Source organism: Loxodonta africana, chromosome 5 (genome assembly GCF_030014295.1).
Source record: "Loxodonta africana isolate mLoxAfr1 chromosome 5, mLoxAfr1.hap2, whole genome shotgun sequence".
NCBI classification, from domain to species: domain Eukaryota; kingdom Metazoa; phylum Chordata; class Mammalia; order Proboscidea; family Elephantidae; genus Loxodonta; species Loxodonta africana.
The window spans coordinates 105,593,136-105,608,985 of NC_087346.1; the positions used below are offsets into that span (position 1 = coordinate 105,593,136).

General features: G+C 38.3%; 1 protein-coding gene across 2 annotated transcripts in view; it reads left to right on the top strand.

The window, feature by feature from the left end:
• The window catches only part of SCFD2 (sec1 family domain containing 2), a 551,019-nt gene that overhangs the window by 82,664 nt on the left and 452,505 nt on the right, over positions 1–15,850 (top strand). The gene's annotated exons all lie outside the window — the stretch shown is intronic.

Below are 15,850 nucleotides of genomic sequence, written 5' to 3' on the forward strand. Positions count from 1 at the left end.
AGAGCAAGGTTGCTACAATGGGTGTGTTGACCAATGGAGTAAGAGAGTTGTGCGCCTTCAGCCCAAGGCGTCGTGATGGAGTGTGGTATCTCTGGGCACTTATTGGTGTAGCTAAAGAGCTTTGTAACACTTGCCCAAGAGGAGAGACGTCAGGCTGAGGGGCCAAGGGGCCAAGGCCTGAGGAGAGAGGCCTGCCTGAGGGCACGGCTGAGAAGCTCTCCTGACTGAAGAACTATATCCTGAGTCATTCTTGATTTTGAATTGTAACTTGTTACTTTCTAATAAACCGTATAACTGTGAGTATAGTCTGTGAGTTTTGTGTGGCCATTGCAATGAATTACTGAACCAGCAGAGAAGTAGAGAATGCTGTGGGAGGGATGGCTGATGTCAGAATTGGTAAAAAAAAAAAAAAAAAAGGGCTGGAGAGAGGAGGTGTGTGACTTCACCTCATAGGATTCAGCTTTGGGCTGATGCTGATGTTGATTCTCTCTCCTCCCTCTGAAGATAGATGAGATATAACGCCACCACACAATTTTTACAACACTCTATGGACAATTTTCTGTCAAGATGCTCCACTTGGGGAAACAGACCTAGCAACCTGTAGAGGAAACCTACGCCAGCTCTCCTTATAAGTAAACATAATCCTTCATTCCTACATTTGAACTGACAGTGATCACCAAAGAGGAGAGAGCCCTTCTTCTTAGTGCCCTTCTGCAGATGAGGGAACTAAACCTCAGAGAGATTATTCCTTCTCTCTGTCATTTTGTGGTTAAGTGCAGAGTTGGAAGTTGAATCCAGGTTTGTTTGCCCTTGATAGTTGATTTTTATTGCTTTAAAATTTTTTAAAAAGTAATTCTAGCACATGTTTATAGAAAATTCAAGACAACATATGTGTAATAAACAGTGAATATTATAGCCCTCTCTCTCCATGTCCCAGTCATCCTGCTCTTCATAGTAACCATAAATAGTAAATTAGTGTCTTGTCCTTCTACGTCTTTTTTTTTTTTTTTTAAATGAAATTAGGTGAGAAAGTAAGTAATGAAGTATACAGTGAAAAAGATACGTATTAACGGTGGTACAGATGGTTAAGTGCTTGGTTACTAACTGAAAGATTTACAGTTTAAATCTACCCAGACGTGCCTTGGAAGAAAGGCTTGGTGATCCTGTCCCAAAAGGTCGCAGCCATTGAAAACCCTGTACGCAGCTCTACTCTGAAACACATGGGGTCGCCAGGAGTCGGAATTGACTCAAGAGCAACTGGTTTGGTTTTTGGTTTATTTGGCAATATGTTTTCTGTTGTGGTTTTTTTCCTCAATTTTATTAGTGTTTTGCTACTCAGCATAAAATGCCATAAAGAAAACTTAATCATATAGTTGTGCCTCATTTAAAACACTTTATGTATACTTTAAAAATTAAGTTAAACTAAATCACATTGAAAACATGTAAGGATATGTAAAATTGTAGGAATAGAAGTCTAAATTCATGAGGGGGAATGATGAGAATTGTCATCAACAAAAAGCTGATTCCTACTAGGTGGCATGCCTCCACTCCCCAACCATTTTGCCAGTTTTTACACTAGCCATCCCTCCCATGGCAAACTCTACTTCTCTTCTGGGTTTGATAATCCATTGCAGTGGCCACATAGAATTCACAGACTGTACTTACAGTTAAGTGTTTTATTAAGGAATAGGTTACAACTCGGGATTAGGATCAACAGGCTACAACTTGGGATTAGGATCAACAGGCTACAACTCAGGATCAGGATCAGTAGGCAAATTCTCCCATCTTTAATGCAGGCCAGCTCTCTCAGCTCCTCTTGACTATGCAGGCCTCCTCCCAACCCCCTCAGGACAGGACTCCTCTCAGTCCTCTCGAGACAGGCTCCTCTTGGCCCTGCTTCTGTCGCCACCAGCGCTGTTACTAGTCCTTTTCCGGACCTTTCACTGTGTTGCTGGGCCCTTCCGGACCTGTCGCTCTCTTCAGTGTTACAGCCCTTGACCTGTGTTACAGCTCTTTTTAGGAGGTTTCTTGCCTTCTCTTCCTCTTGTTTCTTCTCTTTCCTCTTCTTCTTTTGTCCTTCTGCTTCTTTCTACTGATTCTCTTCTTGCTTCTTTCTGTCTGAAAAAAACCTCTGTGAGTTGGCTGCTTCTGTGCACAACTCCTTGTCAATTTCAAGTCATGGACCCTACCAGCAGGGGCCACAAACTGACCAATCCCCTCTCGGTAGGCCACAGACACTTCATTTGCATTATAGGCTAGTCACCTCATTTGCTGTTCTATTGACTAGTCCCTGCAAGGTGCATACCAATCACAGGGCAGGCTGCAGCCCAGGGCCAGATAAAAAGTATCAAGCCACAGGTTGTTTACAGTTTATCCAGGAAATGTCAATCAACCTGGACAAAGTAACAAATGCTCTAGGGTAGAAAACCAGGGCAAAGATAACTCCTCAGGGCTTAGGGGAAAAATCTCACAAGATGTTTTTCCAAAGAACCAAGGCAAATGGCCACATAAAGGAACTCATTTCACTACAGGATATTGGTACAATTATGGAAAACTGTTTGACAGTGTCTATTAAAGATCAGTATACACCCACCCAGCAGTTCCACCTAGGGCATATATCAAATAGAAATGAGTGCTTATGTCTGTCTAAAGGCATGTATTAGAATATGGACAATATCATTATTTATAATAGCACCAAAGCCTGACATCCAAATGTCCTTCAACAGTAGAATGGATAATAGTTGTTGTTAGGTGCTGTTAAGTCAATTTTCAACTCATAGCGACCCTATGTGACTGAGTAGAACTGACTTATAGGGTTTTTTTTGCTGTTGTCTTTATAGAAGTAGATCACCAGGTCTTTCTCCTACGGAGCCGCTGGGTGTGAAGCCAACAACTAATAGGTTCTTGCCCAGCAGACTAGCAAATTGAAGTCAGCCAGACTCAGGGTTGGAAGAACAGAAGGGTTTATTCACAGTTTGCAAACTGGTAGGCAGGCAGGGTCTCACGACCTAAGGCTGCCAGCTCCCTGAACTAAGGCACATTTGCTCCTTATCTAGGGAGTGACATACATATTCATGAACAGTGAGGGGAGGATCTGATGCGTGCGCACTCCGCATAATTTTTGTGACTGAGTTTTTACGCCTGGCTCTAAAAATACTGCACACAGCCCTAAAAAAATGGCAGTGGCTCACTACTGCCACCCCAGGAAGGTTGTATAGCGATTAAATTTGGAGTTGGTGCGCCTGTGCCTCTGCCTCCTGCCAGGAGAAGAGAGGAAACCTGGTGAATCAGCCAATCATGGTGAGATGTGAAAGTTGCAACAAATATGTAACAAGAACAGGCTTTTCTAAAAAAACTAGTATTATGGGATGGTCAATAACCCTCTGACTGTTTCAGGTGGGTTCACACCTCCAAACTTTCAGTTAGCGGCTGAGTGCTTAACCATTGTCTCATCAGGACTTCTTAGAGAACAATAATACATGGTAATATAAAATATGAAATTTTGGGTAATGTCGAACAAAAGAAACCGGACGCAAAAGAGTACATACATAAAATTCCATTTATACGGCGTTTAAAGCACACAACAATGATCTGTGGTGATAGTGATAAAAGCACCAGTTTACGTCCGAAGGGTTATTGACTGGATAAGTGTGCGAAGGAACCTCCTCCCTTTCCATCTCAGTGCCACCTGAGGATTCTGAGTCACTCATATCCTTCTGGGCAGGTGGCTCTTTCTTTGCTATAGTGTCTGTTCACATATTCTACACAAGGCTTTGTTGTTGTTGTTTTGCTCCATCACTTAGTAATCTTCTTTTTCTCTTTTACTTTCCAGAAATTTATACTACAATTAAAAATTTTTTTTTAAAATAACTCATGGTGGTAATTTCAGTATTAAAAAAAAAAAGCCAGATTTTAATTACAGCTAAGGTTATTTGAATGTTATTTTTGTTGGTTTTCAGTTTCATAGTTTAACTAAGTATAGTTATACCTTCCAACTGGAAATTTTGTTCAGATATTATTTTTATATGTGTGGATTTAAAGCTGTATATCTTTTTCATAATGAGAAAATTTGGGTGTAGCCGTTTTGGGGGTGATGAAAATGTTCTGAAATTGTGTAGTGGTGATGGTTATACAACTCTTTGAATATACTAAAAATTACAGAATTATACACTTTAAGGGTGAATGGTATGTAAGTTATATTTTAATAAAACTGCTGTTTAAAAAAAAGGACTCTAGGAAATTAAGTATACCATTGTGAAAATAAAATATTCACCAGAAAGTTTAAAGAAAAATCAAGAGAATCTAAAATGTAGGAAAAAAGAACAGAACATCAAAAAGATGAGAAAAGATAAAAGATATACAGAACCAATCCATAAAGTCCAAGAACTATTGGAAGTCTCATAAAGAGAAAGAAAGAAGATAGGAAATTATTAAAGAAATAATGTGAGATCTTACCAAAGATGAAGAAAGACATACTTAAATTCTGTAGGCTTACTGAGAAGCAGATACAACGAATGAAAAAACCTCTCTAGACTGTGATTCCTCAGAGTATGAGGGATAATGAGAAGATCCTAAGGACCCCAAGATGGGAAAAACAAAAAAAGTTCATCAACAAAGAACTCCGATGAGAGTAGCACACATCTCTGATCAGCAACCCTGAATGCCAGAAGATAAAGAAGCAGTGGATTATTTTCAATATCGAATTCTAGATCCAGAGAAACTATCACTAAACTGTAAGGGGGAGAAAAAGTCTTTTTAGACATAAAAGAAGTTTACTTTCCACACACCTTTTTTTAATGAAGCTACTTCAGAATGCCCAGGAAACAAGGTAATACACCAAGAAAGAGAAAAATCGAGAATTCAAGAAGGTCCAACAGAGCAACTAGGATCACAAAACAGGGTGTGTATAAATTTTTGTATGAGAAACTAACTTGAACTCTAAATTTTCACTTAAAGCACACACACACACACAAAAAGACTATAAAAAAATGAAAAAAAAAAAAAGGTACAACAGAAGAAAGCAGTAAAAGAGAGTTCTAGGCTGTTGTCTATTCAGAAATGCCTAGAGAACAATCTACCCATAATCGAACAAGAGAATGGAGGAGTTTGGGAGTGAAAAAACAAACATGGATTCCAAAGATAAGACAGTGTATTGCAGATTGGAATAGTTTAAGGCTTCGATTAAGGCAGAAAGAGGTATAAATATATAGTGTAAGGTACATAGATAACTAACAGATGGGAAAAAAGGTGTTGAAATCTATTGTCTGCCTATGGACTGTCTTACATTCTCTTCACAGTTTTGTGTTCCTATCCATTTTATTCCTTTCTGTCATTCTGAAGGAATCTCCTGAGTAGAGGATGTAAACACATGTGCTTAGTCTACCCTCTTAAGCCTTTTTGTACATTATTCATAAAAATCTTAAACCATCTTTCATAAATAAGATTCTGGCTCTCTTACACCAACTGCTGAATTAACATTGAAGTTTTCTGAGATGTTGCTACCTGCCAGCCAATGGTTTAATTTTAGTAGGTTTGCCATCATTGTCTATATATTTACATGGACATTTTTGCTTTAATATATATACAATTTTGAAAACCTTGTGTTTTGCAAAATCACATATCAGGACTCATGGTAAAAAGTATCATTATGGGAAGACCATTCAAAAATCTATGCAATCTTGTAATCAAAGCACTAAGGAAACAACAAGAACTTTGCTAATAGTGCACTGAACCAAAACCCACTGCCGTCGAGTTGATTCCGACTCATAGTGACCGAACAGAGTAGAACTGCCCCATAGAGTTTCCAAGGAGCGCCTGGCGGATTCGAACTGCCAATCTCTTGGTTAGCAGCCATAGCACTTAACCACTACACCACCAGAGTTTCCGATAATAGTATAAGCACAGCTAAAAAGATATAAAATTCCTATAAAGAAATGTTACAGCAAAAGTAGGACTTTATATGAACAAAAGAGTTGAAGGTAGCTCCCTGGAACCGGTTGCTGTCAAGTCAATTCTGACTCATGGTGACCCCATGTAGTCAGAGTAGAACTGTGCTCCATAACCTTTTCAGTGGCTGATTGGCTGATTTTTTAGAAGTAGATCACCAGGTGCCTATGAGTGGGCTCTAACATCCATCCTTTTGGTTAGCAGCCTAACACACTACCCATTTGCACCACCCAGGTTCTCCAGCTTACTAAAATGGGATTGAGGTTCTTTAATTTATGAGACAGGGGCAAATGAATTGAAGATTAGGGAGAATCAAACAGAAAGCACTTCCAAGACAGGGCATATGACCAAACAGAGCCAAGAGAAAGAACTGTTGATAAATGGGCAAAACATACAGTATTCAACTCGTCTGTGTCTTACAGTATTCAGCTGTGCTCATTTACTTTGTATTGTTCAACTGCTGTTCACTTGGTGGCACAAAATGGTAAAATAATGGAAAAAAATCATGAACGAACCAATGTGACTTCTGTGTAATATTGATATTGTTTGCTGATTGTGTATGAGCTAATTCATGTTATAGAAACCAGAGTTTCAGCAGAACATACACTATTTAAATATTTTAATGCACTTCGCCTTTATTTTCTAAAATAATATTTCAAAATGTCAAAATATGAGAAAAACAAATTGCTGGTTTTTAATTTCTGGGAATGCAAGTGTTAAAACACTAAAGCTTGTTTATTTAGCTTTTAGACACTGAGTTTTCAGGAATATGATGAATAAAAACATGCAATGACTAATATTTCTTATGTCAAGAGTTTTTTTAGTTACTTAATTGCCAAATACACTATTTTAGACAAAAATTTTGATGGTAGTTGCTCTTTTTTCATCATGACACAGTTTTGGAATTAAATCAAATCTGGTACTGACAGGTTATTCTTTATTTGAAGAATATCAACAAAGAAACATGTCTGTGTAGATACTTTAAATATATTTTAAGACACCACAAAAGAGGTTGAGAAAGTTATAATTCTTCAAGTATAAGTGATAAATGGAAGAACAGACTCCATAATGCTTTTAAGTTCAATTGATTGAATTTTATAAGCATCACAGAGTATTAAAATATATTATGTCCTCTTATTTTCTAAGTCTTTTCCTTTTCGCCAAGAGATAATTATGTTTTAATCAGAGTTTCAGAAAATGTATAAAAATTGATGGGTGATAAAGTTTCGTATTTTTCTCTTACCTAAATTGAAATCAGAAGCCTGTTTCTCTTTCTCAGAAATGAAATTAAACAGAAAAAAACCTAATCATTTTTCTTACTTGAAAATCACCTTCCAACTTTTAGATGGTCACTTTCAAAAAGTGGCTATGTATTATGCAGTTCTGAAGTAAAATAGCCTTTTTTTTTTTTAATTTAACATATTGCAAAGCCTTTTGGGTTGGCATTTTAAAATCAAATGTAAATCTATCTGACGAGTCTTCTTTCTTTCTTTAGTAATATGAGGTATCAATAAATTTCTGTCCATTAGTTTTCAACACTTGGTTCTAGTTGCTTGCTGTTTTAGTTGGTATGTACTAAGTTAGAAACTTTATTCAAGTTGTTAATCTCAGTATGGCATTTCTGGTAGTCAGTTGATTTCTATTTGTTTTCTGCATTGTGATTAACATCAAAATTTTCAAAATGTCACTAGCTTATGTCTTAGAGCATTTGTGTGAAGTAATCCTTTACTGAAATTTAATTTGCATGATATTGATTTTCAGAAAAAAAATCTGATTTCATGACATCTAATGAAGGTTTTTTTTTTTTTTGAGTAATGAAGTGTTTGTAGTGTGTGTGTGTATAAGAAAAGAATACACAGAGGAGAACATCAATGGTGAGTAATTGCTAAATTCACAATGTAGTGTTCTGTTTGCATTTCTGTTATGAATTATGTGTACTCATTCCTTTAGATAGGAAGGTGTTTCTATCACCAAGGCCGTATTTTCCAACTACTGATCCTTCTTCTTTGTTTCCAACTTTCGCATTCCAATTGCCAGTAATTATCAATGCATCTTGACTGCATGTTCGATCAATTTCAGACTGCAGCAGCTGATGAAAATCTTTTATTTCTTCATATTTGGCCCTAGTGGTTGGTGCGTACATTTGAATATAGTCATATTAACTGGTCTTCCTTGTAGGCGTATGGATATTATCCTATCACTGACAGCGTTGTACTTCAGGATAGACCTTGAAACGTTCTTTTTGATGATGAACGCAATGCCATTCCTCTTCGAGTTGTCATTTCCAGCATAGTAGACTATATGATTGTCCGATTCAGAATGGCCAGTGCCAGTCCATTTCAGCTCAGTAATGCCTAGGATATCGATGTTTACGTGTTCCATTTCATTTTTGACGATTTCCAATTTTTCTAGATTCATACATTCCAGGTTCGGATTATTAATGGATGTTTACAACTGTTTGTTCTCATTTTGAGTCGTGCCACATCAGCAAATGAAGGTCCCAAAAGCTTTACTCCATCCACGTCATTAAGGTCGACTCTTCATTGCAAACACCTCCTTTCACCAACATAAATGGCGACTACACACATGGACCTCGCCAGAAGGAACACACAGAAATCAAATTGACTACATCCGTGGAAAGAGACGATGGAAAAGCTCAATATCATCAGTCAGGGGCCAGGGGCTGACTGTGGAACAGACCAACAATTGCTCACATGCAAGTTCAAGCTGAAACCGAAGAAAATCAGAGCAAGTCCACAAGAGCCAAAATATGACCTTGAGTATATCCCACCTGAATTTAGAGACGATCTCAAGAATACATTTGACGCATTGAACACTAGTGACCGTAGACCAGACGAGTTGTGGAATGACATCAAGGACATCATCCATGAAGAAAGCAAGAGGTCACCGAAGAGACAGGAAAGAAAGAAAAGACCAAGATGAATGTCAGAAGAGACTCTGAAACTTGCTCTTGAACGTCGAGCAGTTAAAGCAAAAGGAAGAATTGATGAAGTAAAAGAACTGAACAGAAGATTTCACAGGGCCTCCCGAGAAGACAAAGTAAAGTATTATAATGACATGTGCAAAGAGCTGGAGATGGAAAACCAAAAGGGAAGAACACACTCGGCATTTCTCAAGCTGAAAGAACTGAAGAAAAAATTCAAGCCTCGAGTTGTAATAGTGAAGGATTCCATGGGGAAAATATTAAACAACACAGGAAGCATCAAAAGAAGATGGAAGGAATACACAGAGTTATTATACCAAAAAGAATTAGTCTATATTCAACCATTTCAAGAGGTGGCATATGATCAGGAACCAATGGTACTGAAGGAAGAAGTCCAAGCTGCTCTGAAGGCATTGGCAAAAAACAAGGCTCCAGGAATTGATGGAATATCAATTGAGATGTTTCAAAAAACAGATGCAGCACTGGAGGTGCTCACTCATCTATGCCAAGAAATATGGAAGACAGCTTCCTGGCCAACTGACTGAAGAAATCCATATTTATGCCTATTCCCAAGAAAGGTGATCCAACCAAATGTGGAAATTATAGAACAATATCATTAATATCACACTCAAGGAAAATTTTGCTGAAGATCATTCAAAAACGGCTGCAGCAGTATATTGACGGGGAACTGCCAGAAATTCAGGCCGGTTTCAGAAGAGGATGTGGAACCAGGGATATCATAGCTGATGTCAGATGGATCCTAGCTGAAAGCAGAGAATACCAGAAGGATGTTTACCTGTGTTTTATTGACTATGCAAAGACATTCGACTGTGTGGATCATAACAAACTATGGATAACACTGAGAAGAATGGGAATTCCAGAACACTTAACTGCACTTGTGAGGAACCTTTACATAGATCGAGAGGCAGTTGTTCGGACAGAACAAGGGAATACTGATTGGTTTAAAGTCAGGAAAGGTGTGCGTCAGGGTTGTATTCTTTCATCCTACCTATTTAATCTGTCTGCTGAACAAATAATATGAGAAACTGGACTATATGAAGAAGAACAGGGCATCAGTATTGGAGGAAGTCTCATTAACAACCTGCCTTATGCAGATGACACAACCTTGCTTGCTGAAAGTGAAGAGGACTTGAAGCACTTACTAATGAAGATCAAAGACCACAGCCTTCAGTATGGATTACACCTCAACATAAAGAAAACAAAAATCCTCACAACTGGACCAATGAGCAACATCATGATAAACGGAGAAAAGATTGAAGTTGTCAAGGATTTCATTTTACTTGGATCCACAATCAACAGCCATGGAAGCAGCAGTCAAGAAAGCAAAAGACTCATTGCATTGGGCAAATTTGCTGCAAAGGACCTCTTCGAAGTGTTGAAGAGCAAAGATGTCACCCTGAAGACTAATGTATGCCTGACCCAAGCCATGGTATTTTCAATCACATCATATGCATGTGAAAGCTGGACAATGAGTAAGGAAGACCAAAGAAGAGTTGACGCCTTTGAATTGTGGTGTTGGCAAAGAATATTGAATATACCACGGACTGCCAAAAGAACGAACAAATCTGTCTTAGAGGAAGTACAACCAGAATGCTCCTTAGAGGCAAGGATGGTGAGACTGCATCTTACATACTTTGGACATGTTGTCAGGAGGGATCAGTCCCTGGAGAAGGACATCATGCTTGGCAGAGTACAGGGTCAGCAGAAAAGAGGAAGACCCTCAATGAGGTGGATTGACACAGTGGCTGCTACAATGAGCTCAAGCATAACAACAATGGTAAGGATGGCACAGGACCGGGCAGTGTTTCGTTCTGTTGTGCATAGGGTCGCTATGATTCGGAACCAACTCGACGGCACCTAACAAGAACAACAACATAGGAAGGTGGTATTATGTAAATATGTTGACTGAGTCTTAGTCTCAGCTAGGAAATGCTAGCTGGATGAAGTACAAGTATGTTTTTGATCGTAGACACAATAAAGATCTAAACAGACCCTCTGTTGATTTCCATTTCCTGCAGTCTCTCTAAAAAATCGTTATAGCATGGGTGGATTTTATGTATTTTGAGCGTAATTCCAACTTCTTCAGGTTGGTAGGCAGTCTTCCTATCATATAGAGCTCTTCAGGCTTTTAAGAGACTTTGTATTTCTCCAGAATGGTAGTTACCACAACTATGAATAAGTAGTTATTTGTATAATTGTTTAATGAATCCCTCACGATAGACAAAGCTCTATGTGTGCAGGAACTACACTGCCTACCAGGAACCACATTGATATCACCTGCATTGCAGTATATAAAGAAAGGAATGCAGCTCATGGCGGTCTTAGATTTGAACTCCTTTTATATGAAAATTTATTTTCACATATTTAGTGTAATAGGGGTCAGAAGATATCATTGCATAAAAATGTTAATCATTTACACAAAAGGTCTCCACCCCCTAAGATATAATGACATGTAATGGCTTGAATCTCAGTCATTAGTTTTCAGTGACCAAAGACCAGATGAGCTGTGGGATGACATCAAAGAGATATCATACATGAAGAAAGCAAAAGGTCATTAAAAAGACAGGAAAGAAAAAAGACCTAAATGGATGTTAGGAGAGACTCTGAAACTTGCTCTTGTACACAGAGTAGCTAAAGCAAATTGAAGAAATGATGAAGTAAAAGAGCTGAACAAAAGATTTCAAAGGGCAGCTCGAAAAGACAAAGTATTATAACGACATGTGCAAAGACCTGGAGTTAGAAAACCAAAAGGGAAGAACACACTCGGCATTTCTCAAGATGAAAGAACTGAATAAAAAATTCAAGTTTCAAGTTGCAGTATTGAAAGATTTTATGGGGAAAATATTGAATTATGCAGGAAGCATCGAAAGAAGATGGGAGGAATACACAGAGCCACTGTACTAAAAATAATTGGCCTATGTTCATTCGTTTGAGGAGGTAGCACATGATCAAGAACTGATTGTACTGAAGAAAGAAGTCCAAGCTGCACTGAAGACATTGATGAAAAACAAGAGTCCAGGAACTGACGGAATACCGATTGAGATGTTTCAATAAATGAATGCATCTCTGGAGGTGCTCACTCATCTATACCAAGACTTTGGTAGATAGCGAGGATGTCACTTTGAGGACTAAGGTGCACCTGAACCAAGCCATGATATTTTAAATCGCCTCATATGCGTGCAAAAGCTGGACAATGAATAAGGAAGAACAAAGAATTGATGCCTTTGAATTGTGGTATTGGTGAAGAATATTGAATGTCCCATGGACTGCCAGAAGAAAGAACAAGTCTGTTTTGGAAGAAGTATAGCCAAAATGCTCCTTGTAAGTAAGGATGGCGAAAGTTCATCTTTACATACTTCGGGCATGTTATCAGGAGGGACCAGTTGCTGGAGAAGCACATCATGCTTGGTAAGGTAGACGGTCAGCCAAAAAGAGGAAGATACTTGATGAGATGAATTGACACAGTGGCTGCAACAATGGGCTCAAACATAGCAACGATTGTAAGGCTGGTGCAGGACCAGGCAGTGTTTCATTCTGTTGTACATGGGGTTGCTATGGGTCAGAACCTACTGAGCAGCACCTAAAAATAACAACAGTAGCTTGAATTAATTAGGAAGGCAGCAAGGAGTCATTTATCCTCTTTATTTGTTGACCACAAGGACAGGAATTTTTGTCTGATTTGTTCATGGATTTATTCCTTGCAGGAAGAGCAGTGCTTGCCACGGAAATACTTGTTGAATCAATAAATTAATAAAAGTTAATGAGACACATAATTCAGAAATAAGAAAATAAACAAGCCAATAAAAATGGGCAAAAAATTTGGACACTTCAGAAAATATGTAAGGTGGCAAATAAGCACATGAAAAAAAAAGAAGAGAGGATCAATATCATTAGTCCTTACAAAAATGCAAATTAAGAACACAATGAGATACCACCACGCAGTTACTAAAACCTGTTGCCATGGAATTGATTCTAACCCATGGCGACCCCATGTGTTACAGAGCAGAACTGAGCTCCATAGGGTTATTAAAAAACTCGTTGTTGAGATGATTCCGACTCATAGCGAGGACAGAGTAGAGCTGCCCCGTGGGATTTCCAAGGCTGTAATCCTTACAGAAGCAGACTGCCACATCTTTTGCCCACAGAGCAGCTGGTGGGTTCGAACCACCAACCTTTCACTTAGCAACTAAGTGCTTAACCACTGCACCACCAGGGCTCCTCATAGGGTTATTAGGATGGCTCAAATGAAAATAGCTAAGACTACCAAGTGCTGATGAGAATGTGAGGGGGGGAATCTAATACGTTGCTGGTGGGAATGCAAAATGGTACAGCTACTTTGAAAATCAGCTTTGCATTTTCTTATAAAGTTAAGTATACTCTTGTCTTAGAATTCAGTAGTCCCAGTCAGAAATTTTCCCAAGGAAAAAAATGAAAACATATGTCTGCACACTCACACAATAACTTGTAAAAGCGTGTTTGTGGAGGCTTTATTTATAATTTCTAAAAACTAGGAATAACTCAAATGATCATTTACTAGTGAATGGATAGATAAAATGGCTAAATAAACTATGGTTCATCCATACAATGGAATATTACTTAGCAAAAAAAGGAACAAACTACTGATACAGGTAATAACACGCATGTATCTCAAGTGAAAGAAGACAAATTCAAAGGACTACATACAATATGATTCCATTTATGTGACATTTTGGAAAGGCAAAACTATGGGAACAGAAATCAGATAAACACAAATAACTGTAATCACTGGCCTGGGGTTGGGAGAGAGAGGATTAACTACAAAGATACATAGGTGAACTTAGAGTTACAAAAATGTTCTACATCTTGATTATGATACTGATTGCCCAACTATAGGCATTTGTCAAAATTCATAGAACTGTAAACCAGAAAAGAGTGAATTTTACTGTATGTAAATTATACCTTACTAAGCCTGACTCAAAGTCAACCAAACAAAAAGTTAATGAGGCTCTTCTCTGTTAGTCCTTTAACCAAGCGAATTGTTAGCTTGCTGCTTTGAGAGGCAGGATCGAATCTATGCTTTACAAAGGGTCCCAGGAAGTAAATGATCCTCACCTTCCTACTATTATTCCCACTGCTCTTTTTCTTTAGGTACTTACCCTAGTGCACTGGTTGGTAATAAGGAACTTCAAAATTCTTCATCTCTTTAAAAACTGCAATAAAAAAGTAGACAATGTTGCAGACTCTTCAGTTTCTTGTGGCAAGATCTTTGTCTTTTGTGTATTATAATCTTTAGCAGGACCAGGCAATGTTTTGTTCTGTTGTATGTAAGGTCACTATGAGTTGGAACCGACTTGACAGTACCTAAAAACAACAATCTTTAATGTTGGATCCACAGTCAACGCTGATGAAGCAGCAGTCGAGAAATCAACTGACTTAGGCCTGCTGCAAAAGATCTCTTCCAAGTGTTAAAAACTAACATTTCACTTTTAGGACTAATGTGTGCCTGACCCAAACTGTGGTATTTTCAATCACCTCATATGCATGAACAACGAATAACGAAAACCAAAGATGATTTGATATCTTTGAAGTGTTATGTTGGTGAAGAATATTGAGTATACCACGGACTGCCAGAAGAACAAACAAATTTGTCTTGGAAGAAGTACAGCCAGCATGCCCCTTAGAAGCGAGGATGGTGAGACTTCATCTCACAAATTTTGGACATGTTATCAGAAGGGACCAGTCCCTGAAGATGGGTATCACACTTGGTAAAGCAGAGGGACACTGAAGGACAGGAAGATGCTGGATAAGATGTATTGACACAGTGGCCACAACAATGGGCTCAAATGTAGCAATAGCTGTGAGGATAGTACAGGACCGGGCAGTGTTTTGTTCTGTTGTACATAGGGTCTATGAGTCAGAACTTGATGGCACCTAACAACAACAACAACATAATCTTTAGCAAAAACCATATTAAGTGAAATCTGCCATTTAACACTGTGTAAGACATTAAGCTCTTAGTACCCTCAGGTGGGGTTAATATTCGTAGCACATGCCTTGTTTGCTACTTTCTGAAGTTGCCATGAAAATTTGAAGAGGCCTTATTTGCAAAATCACTGCATAAACTGGAAAGTGCTAAACAAATGAAGGCGGTTTCATTGCCAAATATAAACAAACCTGGATATAACAATCACATTTGGATTTTAGGTATAGGAGACCAACCTGTATACACAGGTGTATGAGTGAGACATGTGGGAAGGATTTACTTGACTTGCATTTAGGTTTGGCCCATTGCCTTCTTGCCCGATGGAGAGAATCTCTGGTATCCAGGAGCTTTGTGCATAGCACTGATGAATGGCTGAAATGAAATTTGACTGATTGGAGGGCAGGAGGTGACTCAGTAGAAGGACTCCTTTGGGCAGAAAATTGGGCTTAGAGGCTCTGAAGGAGCAAATCTTCAACTGTCTTTTGTTTTTTTCTTCCCGTACAATCTAGTCTTTTGCGGGTTGGTGTTTCTTGTTCTAAATCTAGGTGATTGTTGTAGCAAATGTGCTACGCCACCCATACCAAACCCTTTCTTCTGCTACCATCTTTTAGTGTTTTTCTACTCCAGCTCTCCATTCAACTTTGTTCCATGGAGCAGCCAGCTTTTTTTCCCCATGAATATTGTCAGGAGCCCACTGATATCAGTGATAAAGTTTAAACTGTAGATACAACAGATTTCTCCTATTTTTTTTTTTTTTTTACATACACACACACTTAGAAATCTTGCCTTTGGCCTCTTAGATTGCTGTATCATATGTTAAATAGAGGTGCTGTATATTGAGCTGAATAAATATTACTTATTTTGTAACTTTAGTTGAAAATTTATCTACAGGGTATTGCGGAATTAAAAGAAAAAAAAAAAAAAAAGACTGGATTCTTCTAGAATATGACCTTGGCCAGATCACTTCACATCTGTTT